Raw genomic sequence first — 13,853 nt, 5'->3', positions numbered from 1 at the left:
GGTTTGACAGTTTAGCTGGTAAGTGACTTCAGTCATTCTTGACTGAGTTAGAATTCAGCCTTAATTCTGCCTGTGGGTCTGGCTTACTGACTTCTATCTTGATGGTGAGTGCTGACTCCATGTTCTCTCCACACACCAGTGACACCAATGCTGATGTTGCGCAAACATGAGATTTGCTGAGCTTAAAGACGATCAAACCACAGTATATGGTTGCTTCTTTACCCTTTACCCTTCACTCTCAGACATGAACTATTTTTCAAATTTTATTTACTCACAATTGGTGCGTGGAGTTCTGAGCTGTACCAAATGAAACTGATGGCCCATTTAGACTTCATGACAAGGCAGGTTGTGTTGGAGTGATCAAATTGTATCATTTCAATTTTAATCAGCCATTAGGTCTTATTGGTCCAAAAGAGTGTGGGAAGCCAGAGGCTACACAGAGGAACCCCACCTTGAAAAACCAACAGATTATAGACATCAAACAGGAAACCAAAAAAGGGAAGAAAGCTAATCTACAAATCTACACACTGACGATAGAAGAATGACCAACCCCAATATCAGTTTTCAAATCCTCATGGTTATGGAGATGATTGTGCAAATGAGAAATTAGGAGCTAGGCTATTGACAGTATTCCTTCTGCTGCCCAGCTTGCTAGAGGTAAACCAAAGTGGTCACTTTGACACATTTGTGAAATGATGAAAAATGGCTGTCAGCAAGGGCACAATATAAAATATTTAAATACTGATAGTCATTGTACATACAACACCACGTCATATTGCAAGATTAACATAGTTTTATTAAGTAACAGAAATCTCCAGCTTTTTTCAATGATGCCTAGAGAAAATACACACAGAGGTACTCAGACATTGCATTAACACAGTATTTTTTTTTTTTTTTTGATTTTTCGAGACAGGGTTTCTCCGTAGCTTTTTGGTTCCTGTCCTGGAACTAGCTCTTGTAGACCAGGTTGGCCTCGAACTCCCAGAGATCCGCCTGCCTCTGCCTCCCGAGTGCTGGGATTAAAGGCGTGCGCCACCACCGCCCGGCTTAACACAGTATTTTTAATACACAGTATAATTTCTGACATCGGAGAGCCCTGTGTCTTCTTCAGTGAGAATCAGAAAGAGGTAAGCACAGTTCCTGCCCAAAGCTTAGACAATTGGCTATTCTCAAAGACAGAGAGAAGACTGAACCTTCAGCAAAGCATTTTATGCCTGCAGGAAGCTGGTCACAGCCGGCCACCCCGTTGTCCCAGCTATCTCCAACTTCCCAGTTGCACCCTAGCTGTGTGTGGTGGGGGATGGGTAGCAGCCCCGTGATACAGCCAGGATAAAGAAGATAAGGCTAAAGAAGTTAAGGCTGAGGGTGCTTACAGTGATGATGGGCTGTGGGGTCAGGCAGAAGCTGCACTCCCATCCACAGGTGGTCACTTGTCAAGTCCCTCAACTCTGGGGGTTTTCTGTCCGTTTATACAATGGAACAATAAAACTTCTCAAAGAAGGGTTTATAAAGTTAGTTAGAATTATTTCTCATATTTTCATACTTTTGTTAATCCCACCAGTTGAGAATAAGACTACCACAGTTTAAAGTCAAATTCGAAGGAAGCTTTAATTAAGTACTGGACAGGGGGGTGGGGTTTCCCAGGAAATGGTCCAGAGTCGTGGTTCCCTCAGGTCCAATCAGGAGTGAGCATACATGGTGACATAGTTCCTGCCTGTGAATCTCGGGCCCACACGTGATCAAGCACATCCGGTGCAGATGGGTCAAACAATCTTGTTTAGGGGAGTGAAACCACATGACTTGTCGTCTCCCATAAACAACAGCCTTCTGCATTTTAGGATCTCCCCTTGAGCAAGAGGCTTCTGGATCAGAGGCATTTTTGTTTCATGGATCTCTTAGGCACAGCAATTACAACTTAAAACATAACTCTGGCTCCCAGAATTTCCTGCAGTGTCACCATTTTCCATGACACAATCATTTCTAATATCCCTCTTTGCTTTCTTGGTTTAATCATGGGGTCATAGATTGGTTTAGTCTAGTTACAGTTACAGTTTCTCATCCTTGCTCATGTCATCATCATCAGTGATCCAGTTGTGCTAAGCAAACAGATTCTTCCACCCCAGGACTTGCTGTATGATGGTTTATCAATCACACTCTGTAAATATTCATAAAACAGAAATTCCTTCAATTTATTTTTGTTACAGCATCTTGCCACATAGCTGGCTCGGTATTCACTGTGTAGTACAGGCCCGCCTCCTAGTCCTTACTATAAGTCTTCTGAGTCCTAGATTACAGGACTCATATAGGCTGATAACTGTTTTAACTTGAAAGCCTAGTAGTGCTATGGAGTTTGTGGCCTCTGGGATAAAAACATAGACTCAGTCGGGATTAGAATTTGTTAACTTTATTGGTACTACTAGCCGAACAACAATCTCTGATCCAAACTTGAGACTGCTGTATGAAGGGGGAGGGCAGTTGAGGGAAGAACTGTTAGAGGTGAAAACCACAAGTTATATGTGTTGGGACTGCAGACCCTCAGACCCTGAATTTTCTATGACCCCTTGCCTGTCGGCCAGAGTAAACAGCTTGTTTTCCTGTGCTTATAGCTGCTCTGGGCACGAGACCCTCATGAGTTCCTGATGGCAGTGGAGTGGTTTCTGGTGAGCTTGGAGCTGAGAAATCCCAAGAGCTGGGATGGGGCCATTAGTCAAGGGGAGTCCTATATAAGCTGCCCTGGAACGCAATTTAAAGTTGGCATTCTTGGGGCATTCTTGTTTCAAGGATGATCCATATCTGTATGTGTGTTTCAATCTCCAGCCCCTTGCTCAACTCGCAAACAGTCCTGTGGTAGCAAGAATTTGGTTACTCTCAATTTTAATTTCTTTACAGTAAAATAGAACTCTGGGCTCTCAAACAAAAACAGAAAGTCTCATATGGAAATCCCAGACTCGAGAAAGATTATAGCAGAAATTGCAAACTACTTTTACTTGGATATTAAATAGAAACTTGTGGGTTAGGAAGACAACAGTAATTATTGGTAATTAAAATTAAATACACAAGGATACATGAACTCATTTTAAACATAAGACAAATTGAAAATAATGAGCTACATAAGAAATTCAAACGTCAGAAGCAGATGTGGTGGGTTGTGTCTTTAATCTTACTTCTGGAGAGGCTGAGGCAGAACTGTTATGAGTCTAAAGTTAGGCTACATCGTGAGTTCCAGGCCAGGCTGGGCTTCAAAATGAGACTCTGTCTCTAACCAGCAGACTGTGCATGGTGCAGCACCCAGGAGACAGATGCAGGAGAGTCACTGCAAGCTTGGGGCCAGCCTGGGCTACACAGTGAGTTCCAGGTTAGCCGGGACCCTGTCTCAAAAGCAGAACAAAACTAAGCCAACCCCACAAGAAATGAACAAAACAAGTAAAAGGGAAATCATGAAATCTATAGTGGGGACTATGGACACAGAAAAAAATACTAGAAACTTAGATAATCAACAAACCTGAAAGCAGGATATGAAAAATCCTAGAAAGAAGATTATGAGCTAATTTTGATTGTGAATTTTGATGTACAATTTTAAATTTGAGTACTTAAAAAAAATGTAGTTCCGGCTACATCTGTCATTCAAATCACCCAATGGTCCTCCAGGTCTTCAGGTCATGGTTATTAGGAAATCAGCTTGGGCCTCCATGGAAGACAACAGAGATGTAAGATTATGTTTAGGAGTCTGAGTACACGTAGGCTTTGTGTTTAGTTTATGAAGGCATGATTGTGTTCCCTTGAATTAAAACAACCAGTCAAGCCAGGGGTCTTTAACTACGAAGGGGTTTGTTTGACCGGGGTAGATCTTCTTCCATTTCCACAGCCTTTAGGACAATAGAATGAGTTGTTTTAACCTTAAATACTATGTCCAAGGGAGCATTTCCTGAAGGTGGTCAGTTCCACAGCTCACCCTCTTGGCTCAGTCTAGGGGTCTGCTTGTTGCATAAGTACAGAAGAGCCTAAGGAAGTGTAAGGCTCTAGCCATCTTATAATGATCTCCAACAAAGTCTGTAGGCACAAGCACATTTCTGTTCCACATTAAAAACGAGCTACATTTTGTCAAGTCCTTAGTAAAAGTCTGATGACAGAGAATCCTCAGGACAATGCCAATCAACTCTTTGTTCACTTTACTATTAGAATAAAACATTCATGGAGTTTTCCTAAAATGGGGTTAGGCTATAATAGAATTTGAATTAAATTTACTGGATTCATTCTTACTCAATGGATTTGCTTGCCTAAACTCTTTTCTTTGGGTCTAGATCATACTTGGAATGATTCCACATTCTTTGTGTGCACATGGCATGTGATGGGGGGGGGGGGGGATGATGGACCCGACTGGTACTGAGAGCTTCAATGTGTCTGGTGTGAACTGCCCATGGGGAGTTGACCTTGAGAGACTGAGGTGGTGGTCTATGCTGGTTAGTTTGTTAGTTGACACAAACCTAGACATATCTGGGAAGAGGGAATCTCAGTTGAACAGTTGTCTCAATCAAATTATTTTGTGGACAACTCATGGACAACTCTGGGCATTTTCTTGATTACTGTTAGGATGTGGAGGGCTTAGTCCACTGCGAGTGGTCCCTCTGTGGGCTAGAGTACCGGGTGAAGGCAAGCTGAGTAAGTCCTGGAGCAAGCCTGTAGGGGCATTCCTCCTTGGCCTCAGCTTCAGTCCTTATCTGCAGGTTCCTGCTTGAGTTCCTGCCCTAAATTCCAGCATGGATGGATTACAATAGGGAAACGTATCCAAACAACCTCCCTTCCCCCAAATTGCTTTGGGCTAGTGTTTTATCACAACAGTAGAAAGTTGACTAGGATGTGTTTGTCTCCAAAATGCAGATGAAAATGCAGCTGAGTTTGTTCAAAAGCTCTGATCTCTTCCTGGGCTGCCAAGGTGAGCCCAGTCAATGTCATAGGGCTTTCCTTAAGAGGACAAATAGGTTTGAACATCTTCAATGGCCCCTGTCCCTGTTGAGATTGGAGTAAAACTTCAATCCAGTGCTTTAAAAATGCAGTTGATAACTTGTGAACATATCACACTTTCTCCTTATGGAATATTCTCTCATTACACAAATAACACTTTGCCATGGAATAAAATTGGTGATTGCCAATACAAAAAGGATATGATTGTATTCTCTGCATAGCTGTGTACTGTCCTGACATTTAGCAGCCTTGACTGTCTGAGTCCTTCAGTAGCTATCAGTGGCCCTGTTTCCTATTAAGTGTTATGTAGTTTCCTGGTGTTATAATATTGTTAAATTTAGTTACATCACAAACAGAATCTTCCCTTGGGGTTTTCTCCTCCTAAGTCATCAACAAGCAAAGAGTAAGAGTGAAACAGCACTCATCCACGTGCTCGGACTCTCCAGTCTTTCTGTGCTGTACGGTAGATTTTCCATTTGTATCAGACTCCCAGTTGCTCACTCCCTAGCAGACCTATGCACCAATGAGGTCTCAGCATCATGGTCTTAAACAGAGTTGCTATTGTTTCACATTAAAACTAACCCCATCTAATTTCTAAAGATCTGTATTGTACGAGTAAGCGATTAGCAACTCTAGGGTTTGTGATGACTTGCAAGTCTCCCATTGCTTGTAAGAGGAAAAATGTCTTGGGGGCAACTTGAACCAAATCATTCTCCTGCTGTTTTCTGTTTGCCCTGTATTTACAGTAAGTTTGTGCAGATTTTGGGGGTGGACCAAAAAGGCTGCCTCCGTGGTACATATATACTAAAATAAAACAAATCACGGACACGATTCCCAAACAAATCATCAGATGCTATGATTTAATGAAATAAAAATTCGATCCATTTTATCAGTCCTATTCCAGAGTTTTTTTTAAAAAAATATTTATTTATTTATTATGTATACAATATTCTTTCTGTGTGTATGCCTGAAGGCCAGAAGAGGGCACCAGACCTCATTACAGATGGTTGTGAGCCACCGTGTGGTTGCTGGGAATTGAACTCAGGACCTTTGGAAGAGCAGGTAATGCTCTTAACCGCTGAGCCATCTCTCCAGCCCCCCTATTCCAGAGTTTTATAAAGAGAATCAAGTTATATATTTCTCATCTTCTAATCCTTATTGATGTAGCATCACACAGATTATTATATATTTTTGGCTAATTCAACCGACTTTGTGCTACGGGGAACATATCTTAACCTAATAAAGTAAAACAGCTCCTGCAATCTGATTCAGATGAGATCAGTCACTGCTGTCAACATGTAGCTTTGAGACGTTTAATGTTCTTTTCAATAATTAATAAATGTCCTTTCATTTTTCCTCCCCCATACTTCTGCGGCAGTACCATTCATGAAATACAAGTAATGTAAGCCATCATGGAACACAACTCACCATGCACCTCGGATGAGCAGCCTGGCAAACGGTGTCAGAGGTTGACTGCCGTGGCACAATCAGCACAAGGCAGGAAAGAATATATTACTGTTCTGGGGTTTTGTCAACATGAAAATTGTTCTGACTTCAAATTTGGAGGTAGAGTGAGGGAAATTACAAGGAAGGGAGTGGTGTGTACAGCAGTCAATGGGAAGCAGAGAAAAGTGGGGGAATGAACTGCCTCTCTTAAAATCTTAAAAATTTAACATCCAGAGGACTGCATCTAAGCAAGTGGTTCTCAACCTTCCTAATACTGTGACCCCTTAATACAGTTCTTCATGTAGTGGTGACCCCCAATCATAAAATTATTTCATTGCTAATTCATAACTGTAATTTTGCTACTGTTATGAATCATGATATAAATATCTTACATGCAAGAGATCCGATATGCAACTCCAAGAGGGGTCATGACCCCTTTGAGAACTGAATTCTAAGCTATTTGTAAGAATATTAACAGTTAGGTGTTAAATGAGCTACTAGTTCAGTACAAGCAGTAGTAAGATGAACGCTGAATTAATGTGTTCCTAGAACAGAGTCCTGATAACAGGGTCAAATGCTATTATTCTGTTTTGACTTTTTTTTTTTTAGTAATTCTGAGCAGGGCGGAAACAGTGATTTGCTTCCTCTGGATCTTCTACATATCTAGGAGGTAGTTTCTTTAGTCTAACTTTAGTTGTATAATAGAAAGTAGTTTAAAATATTTCCTTTAAAATTTACACTTATGCATTGTTGTGTGTGTGTACGCGCATGTACGCGCATGCATGCCTGTGCATGCAGCTTCCACAGTGGTATGGAGGTGTGTGTGTGTGTGTGTGTGTGTGCGCATGCATGCCTGTGCATGCAACTTCCACAGTGGTATGGAGGTGTGTGTGTGTGGGCGCACATGCGCATGCATGCCTGTGCATGCAACTTCCACAGTGGTATGGAGGTGAGAGGAGAACCGTTAGGAGTCATTGTCCAATTCCATCATGTCGGTTGGGGACTGAATTCAGATCATCAGGCTTGGTGACAACTGTCTTCACCTGCTAAGCCACCCTGCTGGCCCCAAAGTGGTTTTTATTGCACTGATCATAAATGAGATACAAAAAGTTCTCCTGTGAAAACAAAACGAAAAATGAGAGCAGAAACTTCATTTGGTAATACGACACAATGGGACTTCTGACCCGCAAACGGGTGGTCAAGGCTTTAGACATGGTGACTGAGTCATTCTTCTCTAGTGAGCCACTGCACCTGTAATTACTGTTTCTTGTGGGCTTCTTGTGATAGGCATGACTAGTCACAACAAAGATCACTGAGGGCGGGGCGGTGGTAGTGCACACCTTTAATCCCAGCACTCAGGGAGGCAGAGGCAGGTGCATCCCTGTGAGTTCGAGACCAGCCTGGTCTACAGAATGAGTTCCAGGACCACTAGGGTTACACAGTGAAACACTGTCTCGAAAAACAAAACAAAATAACAACCCAAAAATAAATTAAAAAAAAAATTAAAAGAGAAAACACCTTAGAAACTATGCACAGCTCACCCGAACAGAAGATTCACATGGACTCCGCATTTCTGAAGGCCCGGGATGTAGGGAAAGCACTTCCCGAATTCACAAAGACAGAGGCTCCCAGTTCCCAGTCCACACCTAAGCTACCCCTAAGTAGGTCCACAGTGATCAGCAGATATAGATTCAGCTCCAATATATGTGCCGTTCTCACTGAACTCTGTCTCGTAAAAAATGCTTTTTGGGGAGGGAAATGGGAGGCGGTGGTGGGGAGGAGGCAGAAATCTTTAATAAATAAATAAAAAAGAATGCTTTTTGGGTGGTGTTCCACCAATAAGCATAGTCATCAACTATGGGCATAAGGAATTTCACAGAGATCAAGTCAATCTAATAGTATTGGATACCTGAATCAGAATTTTAATGAGCTTGTTTGCTGATACTATCATTTCTAAACCCAATCTTCTTCAGAGACATTCAAAGAGTCCAGTTATAAAATTCAGATGATGAATAATATTAACACAGTTTCTATATAACGTGAGACCTAAATTCTCTGCAAGCATACACTAAGTTTCTATCCTCTCCCTATCGAAAGAACAGTCAACTCCTTTCTCAAGATGCTTTGCATTACAAGTGTTTCAAAACTTGGCTTTTATTTATCAGTCAGTTAGGATCAACACTGGGGCAGCAGAGAATGTTGCCCCTTCTTCACCCAAAATAAACACTGAAGTCACTGTAACCTAGCCTTTGTATCTCACTTAGAGCCAAGCAGTTACCCTTGGTGGGAATTACCACGTGCTATCGGACTTGTCTGTTCCTAATGGGGGCAAGGCACCTGGGCTTTCCCCCGCTAGTTTTTGACGGAAAGCTTTGCTGGCATTTTTGCAATTAACTTTATCTTTAACTTAGTGAAGAGACTGAGTCAGTCTGATACCTACTTTTCTTGCACTTGACAGGTATCTTTATGTTGCATATAATTGTGTTGAGCGTTTCCTCCTAAATCTTGCAGTTTCTTCAGAAATTTCGGCATTTTGTTTAAGAACTCTAATTTATCATTCATATAGAAAGACATTATAAATCGCCTGCGTGTGAAATAGAAGTTACCTCAAAATGTTAGTGATATTAACAGAATTTTATTGTATGCTTCTGACTGCAATTTAGCGTGCATATATTTAAGGTATTTTAAAACACTTATTTATTGGAGGAGCGCAGCACACTGTGTGTGTGTGTGTGTGTGTGTGTGTGTGTGTGAGTAAGAGGTCAACTTGCAGGAGTCCATTTTCTCTTTCCATTACGTGAATCCTGGAGATCAAATTCAGGTCCTCAGGCTTGCGGCAAGTGCCTTTACCCTCTAAGTAATGTTGCTCAGTTGTTTTGCCCACCATCTTTTTCTTTTTGAGACAGGACCTTACTTTGTTGCCTCCGCTGGCCTGGGAACTTTGTAGCCAGGTCTCAGACTCTTAGTGATCCTCCTGCCTCAGTATTCAGAATACTAGGATTACAGATATGAGCCACTTAAGATTTTCTTTACTTTTTAAATGCATTAAAACAGACAAACTATTCTGGCCCTTAAGACTACTGATTTTCTATTTTTCTACTACAACAAAATTAAATGAAAATAATACTTTGAATATGCTACTTAAAACCTTATCAATATCCTTAAAGTTAAGTTAGAGCAGAGGAGAAAATGAGTGACCGAAAGACAGTTCCTAAGCATATAACATCATCTTCTTACTCCTCCCCCTTACTGCCCTCCCCAACTCCTTTTTGGAGATAGGGTATCTCTGGCTATCCTGGAACTCACTAGTAGACCAGACTGGCCACGAACTCAGAGAGATCACCTGCTTCTGCCTCCCAAGTCCTGGGATTGAAGGTGTGCACTACTACACCCGGCAATCCGTTCTTGAGAGTTGAGACTGATGATGAACTTTGGTGTTTGAGAAGATGATTACTGTCATAGTTGCTTTGGATTATTTGTGGTGCTTGGACCCACTTTTTGTTCATATTGGGCAGGGTCTTGTTAGAATCATGATACAAGCAAGTATGATGCATGTGTTTCTGTAGTTAAAAAGACACACAAATATAAATGGATCCTTTGAATGAACATGTAATGACGACACGATTATGCTCTCTTCTATAGGCTCTTATGAGAGTCAGAATGCTAAGTGCTCAAATAAAAAGGCATTTATCTTGTCCTATACAGAAAATATTTCTCACTTAAGTACAAGCAACATCTTTCTTCCATGCATTTGGCACCTGCTTTGATCAGAAAATAATCATTCAACTTAATCAAATTATTGTTCTGCTCATTTATGCCCAATTCCTATGTGGCCACGGTAGGTCCCTACAGGAGAGACATCCTTTCCTGGAATGCCTCTGCACAAGGAGAAAACAGTGCTTGGAGATTCTTTGGAGATGCCTGGTTAGAAAAATTCATACACGTGTCTCTAGCGAGTTGACAGGATCCTGAATTACGTGTTGGTGGTAGGTTATGCCAGGGCGGTAGACTCCTGGGGTTTTCATCTTGGCCTGGCGACTAGCCAAGCTAGAAGACCACAACTTCTCCGAACTCACTTTCCTCATTTGTCAGATGGGGACAATTACAGCTCCTATTTTATACAATTGTGAGGATTAAGTGAGCTAAAACTCTTAACACAGAGAACAATGGTGTGGTTATAGTGTGCCATAAGCATGAGCTATTATTATTGGTGAGACCTGGAGGGCTATTGGAGTAAGCCCTTGTCTTTAATATTTATATCTGTGGTTTTAGGAATTGCATCCAGGGCTTTCTGTACAGTACAGAAGTGCTCTACCAAGGAGCTACATCCCTATGCCAGGATTAAAGGCTTAAAAAAAATTGTCATTTTTTGGTGGTGGTAGGGGAAGTTCTCACACAACAGTCCAGGTTGGCCTGGATTTCACTATGTAGTCCAGGTTGTTCATAAACTTGGGCACTCCTGCGTTGGTCTCCTTAGTACTGGGATTATATGCATGGGATACCATCTCAGCTCTGGACTTAACATAGTATTTCTTTTTTTCCATGTTATTTAATAGGTGTGTAACAGACATAGGAATAACAAGGTCTTACTATATAGCCGTGGCTGGCCTGGAACTCCTTATGTAGACTAGACTGGCCTTAAACTCAGAGATCCACCTGCCTCTGCCTCTTGAGTACTGGGATTAAAGGCGTGTGCCACCACACCCAATTAAACATGCAGACAGAAGTTTCTGTCCCACCAGGTCCCACAGCCATTCAGTCCCAAATAAACACACAGAAGCTTATATTAATTATAAACTGTTTGACCTATTGTTCAGGCTTATTACTACTTCTAACAACTTATATCAACCCATAATTCTTATCTATGTTTAGCCATGTGGCATTTTCATCTTGCTTTCTCTGCTTTTGGATGATTGGCGTCTCTGCCTTTCGTCTTCCCAGAATTCTCCTAGTCTCGTCCCCTACCCCCGCCTATATTTCCTGCCTGGCTACTGGCCAATCAACATTTTATTAAACCCATATGAGTGACAAATTTTTACCGTGTATGAGAGCAATATCCCACAGCATAAACGTCTTTAATTTAAAAAAAAAATATTTATTTATTTATTTATTTATTTATTATGTATACAATATTCTGTCTGTGTGTATGTCTGCAGGCCAGAAGAGGGCACCAGACCTCATTACAGATGGTTGTGAGCCACCATGTGGTTGCTGGGAATTGAACTCAGGACCTTTGGAAGAGCAGGCAATGTTCTTAACCACTGAGCCATCTCTCCAGCCCTTTAGTTTTCTTTTTAAACATTTCTTCTGAAAGGAATTCCTCTTCCCAAGCTGATCACAACCCAGCCCACTGCTGGATGATCAGAATGAACTCTGCTTCTGATAGAGCCCTTTCTACAAGGTTTCCATTACGCCAACTTTGCATAGAACGTTCATGACTTTATTTTACTTTTTAGCGCCATTATCAAATAACAGTAGGCGTTACAAAAGCCAAGGGGTGACAAACGCCCTTTGCCATTTAAGGCTTTGGTTTGAGGCAACGTTTTGCGATACCAGGGACATTTTCTTCCTCACTACCATCCAAAGAAACAGCTTTCTGTCATTCTCCGTCCTCTTGCAGTTTCAAGCCATTAGGACAACTTCTATTTTCTATCAAAAAAATTGCTGAGAAAGCATGCCCAGTATGTACTTCAGAAACTGGTGAGTCACTTGCAACAAAAGCAGCCGGGGGTTATGTCCACGAACACAGGTGACATCCAAATAGGGTGCTACAAAAGATTTTCTTTGTTTAAAGCCTCAATCTCCCTATGTAGCTCAGGCTGCCCTGGGACTCAAGACCCTCCTGCCACTACCGCCTCAGCACTGGGGTTACAAGTTATCTCAGCACACTCGGTGCAATGATTTATTTTTGTAAAATACTCCGATGGCCCCAGCTGTCTGAAAACACAGGTACTCACATACTAATTAGAAGACACAAACCCAGTCCCCCCCCCCCCAATTACCTATCACGGTCTATTACTTTCAGATTTGTGAGCACATACTTTGTACTTAGCCCAGAGCCCTTTACATTAGCAAGTAGGCATGCTGGTGAGGGCTTGTAATTACAGCACTCAGGAAACCGCGGCAGGAATACAAGGGGTTTAAGGTCACCTTCCGCTTCAGGAGACCCAGTCTCACTTAGAAAGAAAAAAGTAGTAACAATGTGAATCTTAGGTGACATTCAGGATTTTCATGTATAGAATGAGGGGTGCCAAGCTCAAAGAAAACCGAAGCTAACAGGGATTTTTTTTTTTTTTTTTTTTTTTTTGGTGTTAACCTTCCAATATTAGATCGGTAATTTCCTGACTCAGGGGTCTATCTTGCAAACAATCTGTAACCCCTCACCTAAGTTAGAACAGAAACAAACCTGTTCTCAAACGACTCTTTTCATATTTACTTGCTTAAAAAAAATTCTAGGTTAGAAGCAAAGCAATGTTTAGAGAGGTTTACCATGTACTACTTAACAGAAGACTACCTCCAAGCACACCTAAACCTAACTACTTTACAGTCATGAAACGTAGTTTTAGTTTAGTGGGTTTTTTTTTTGTTTGTTTGTTTTTAAAGAGGGAATTTCAACTGGCCCTTTCCCTTTTCTAATCCTAAAGGGCATTCTTCACTAAATTCCAGCAAGACCTCGCCTTTACCCCAGAGGGCCGCAGTGTGGACACAAAAAGACAATGAATGGCTGGAGGGAAGCTCCACCTGTTAGCAGACTGGCCCAGCAGGCTGGCTTCTTCCCTCCAGGTACCGAGGGGCAGAAAGGACCACTCCCTCAGGAGCGAGCCTTCCCCTGAAGGGGCTCGGGAGGATCCCGGTCACGAACCGTAACACCAGCTGGCAGCCTCGCCCCTCCAGTCCGTCGAAGGGCGAGGGACCCTGCGGTAGCCACCACCGCTCTGCACAAAAGGTACCACTGGCTTGGGGTGGGGTGGGGGAGTCAGTCCTGGGGGATCCGCAGCCAGGGCATCCCCGGAAGAGGCGAGGGCGGTGCGGGTCGAGGGGGGAGCCCAGGTGCGGCAGGGAAGAGGAGATGGAGGAGGAGGACTCTGCCACACGCCGGGGAAGAAAGCCTGACTCATGTGGCAGCAGCGGAGGGCTCCTGGGAGCTGCAACTCGTGATGCTGTTGCTGAGGAGAAAAGCCTCATTAGCCATTCTGCAGGCCGGGGGATACCGCCCCGGGGCGCGCACGCCCGAGACCTAGCGCTCCTCACCCGCCTCGCTCGCTCGTTCCCTTGCTCGCTCGCCCGGGTCGCGTGGGAGCCAGCAGCGGACACGCCTAACCCGCGCGCGCGCGCCGCGTGGCCCCCCGCACCCCACCCCAGACTCTCCACGCGACCCGGATTCGCTCGCTCGCGCGCCCGCCCAGGCGCCCCACCCCCACCGCCCTCAGGCGTCGGCGGCTCCG

This window comes from Chionomys nivalis, chromosome 12 (assembly GCF_950005125.1).
Source record: "Chionomys nivalis chromosome 12, mChiNiv1.1, whole genome shotgun sequence".
Lineage (NCBI taxonomy): Eukaryota > Metazoa > Chordata > Mammalia > Rodentia > Cricetidae > Chionomys > Chionomys nivalis.
The sequence above is the reverse complement of the archived record's forward strand: the minus strand, read 5'-3'. Positions refer to the sequence as shown.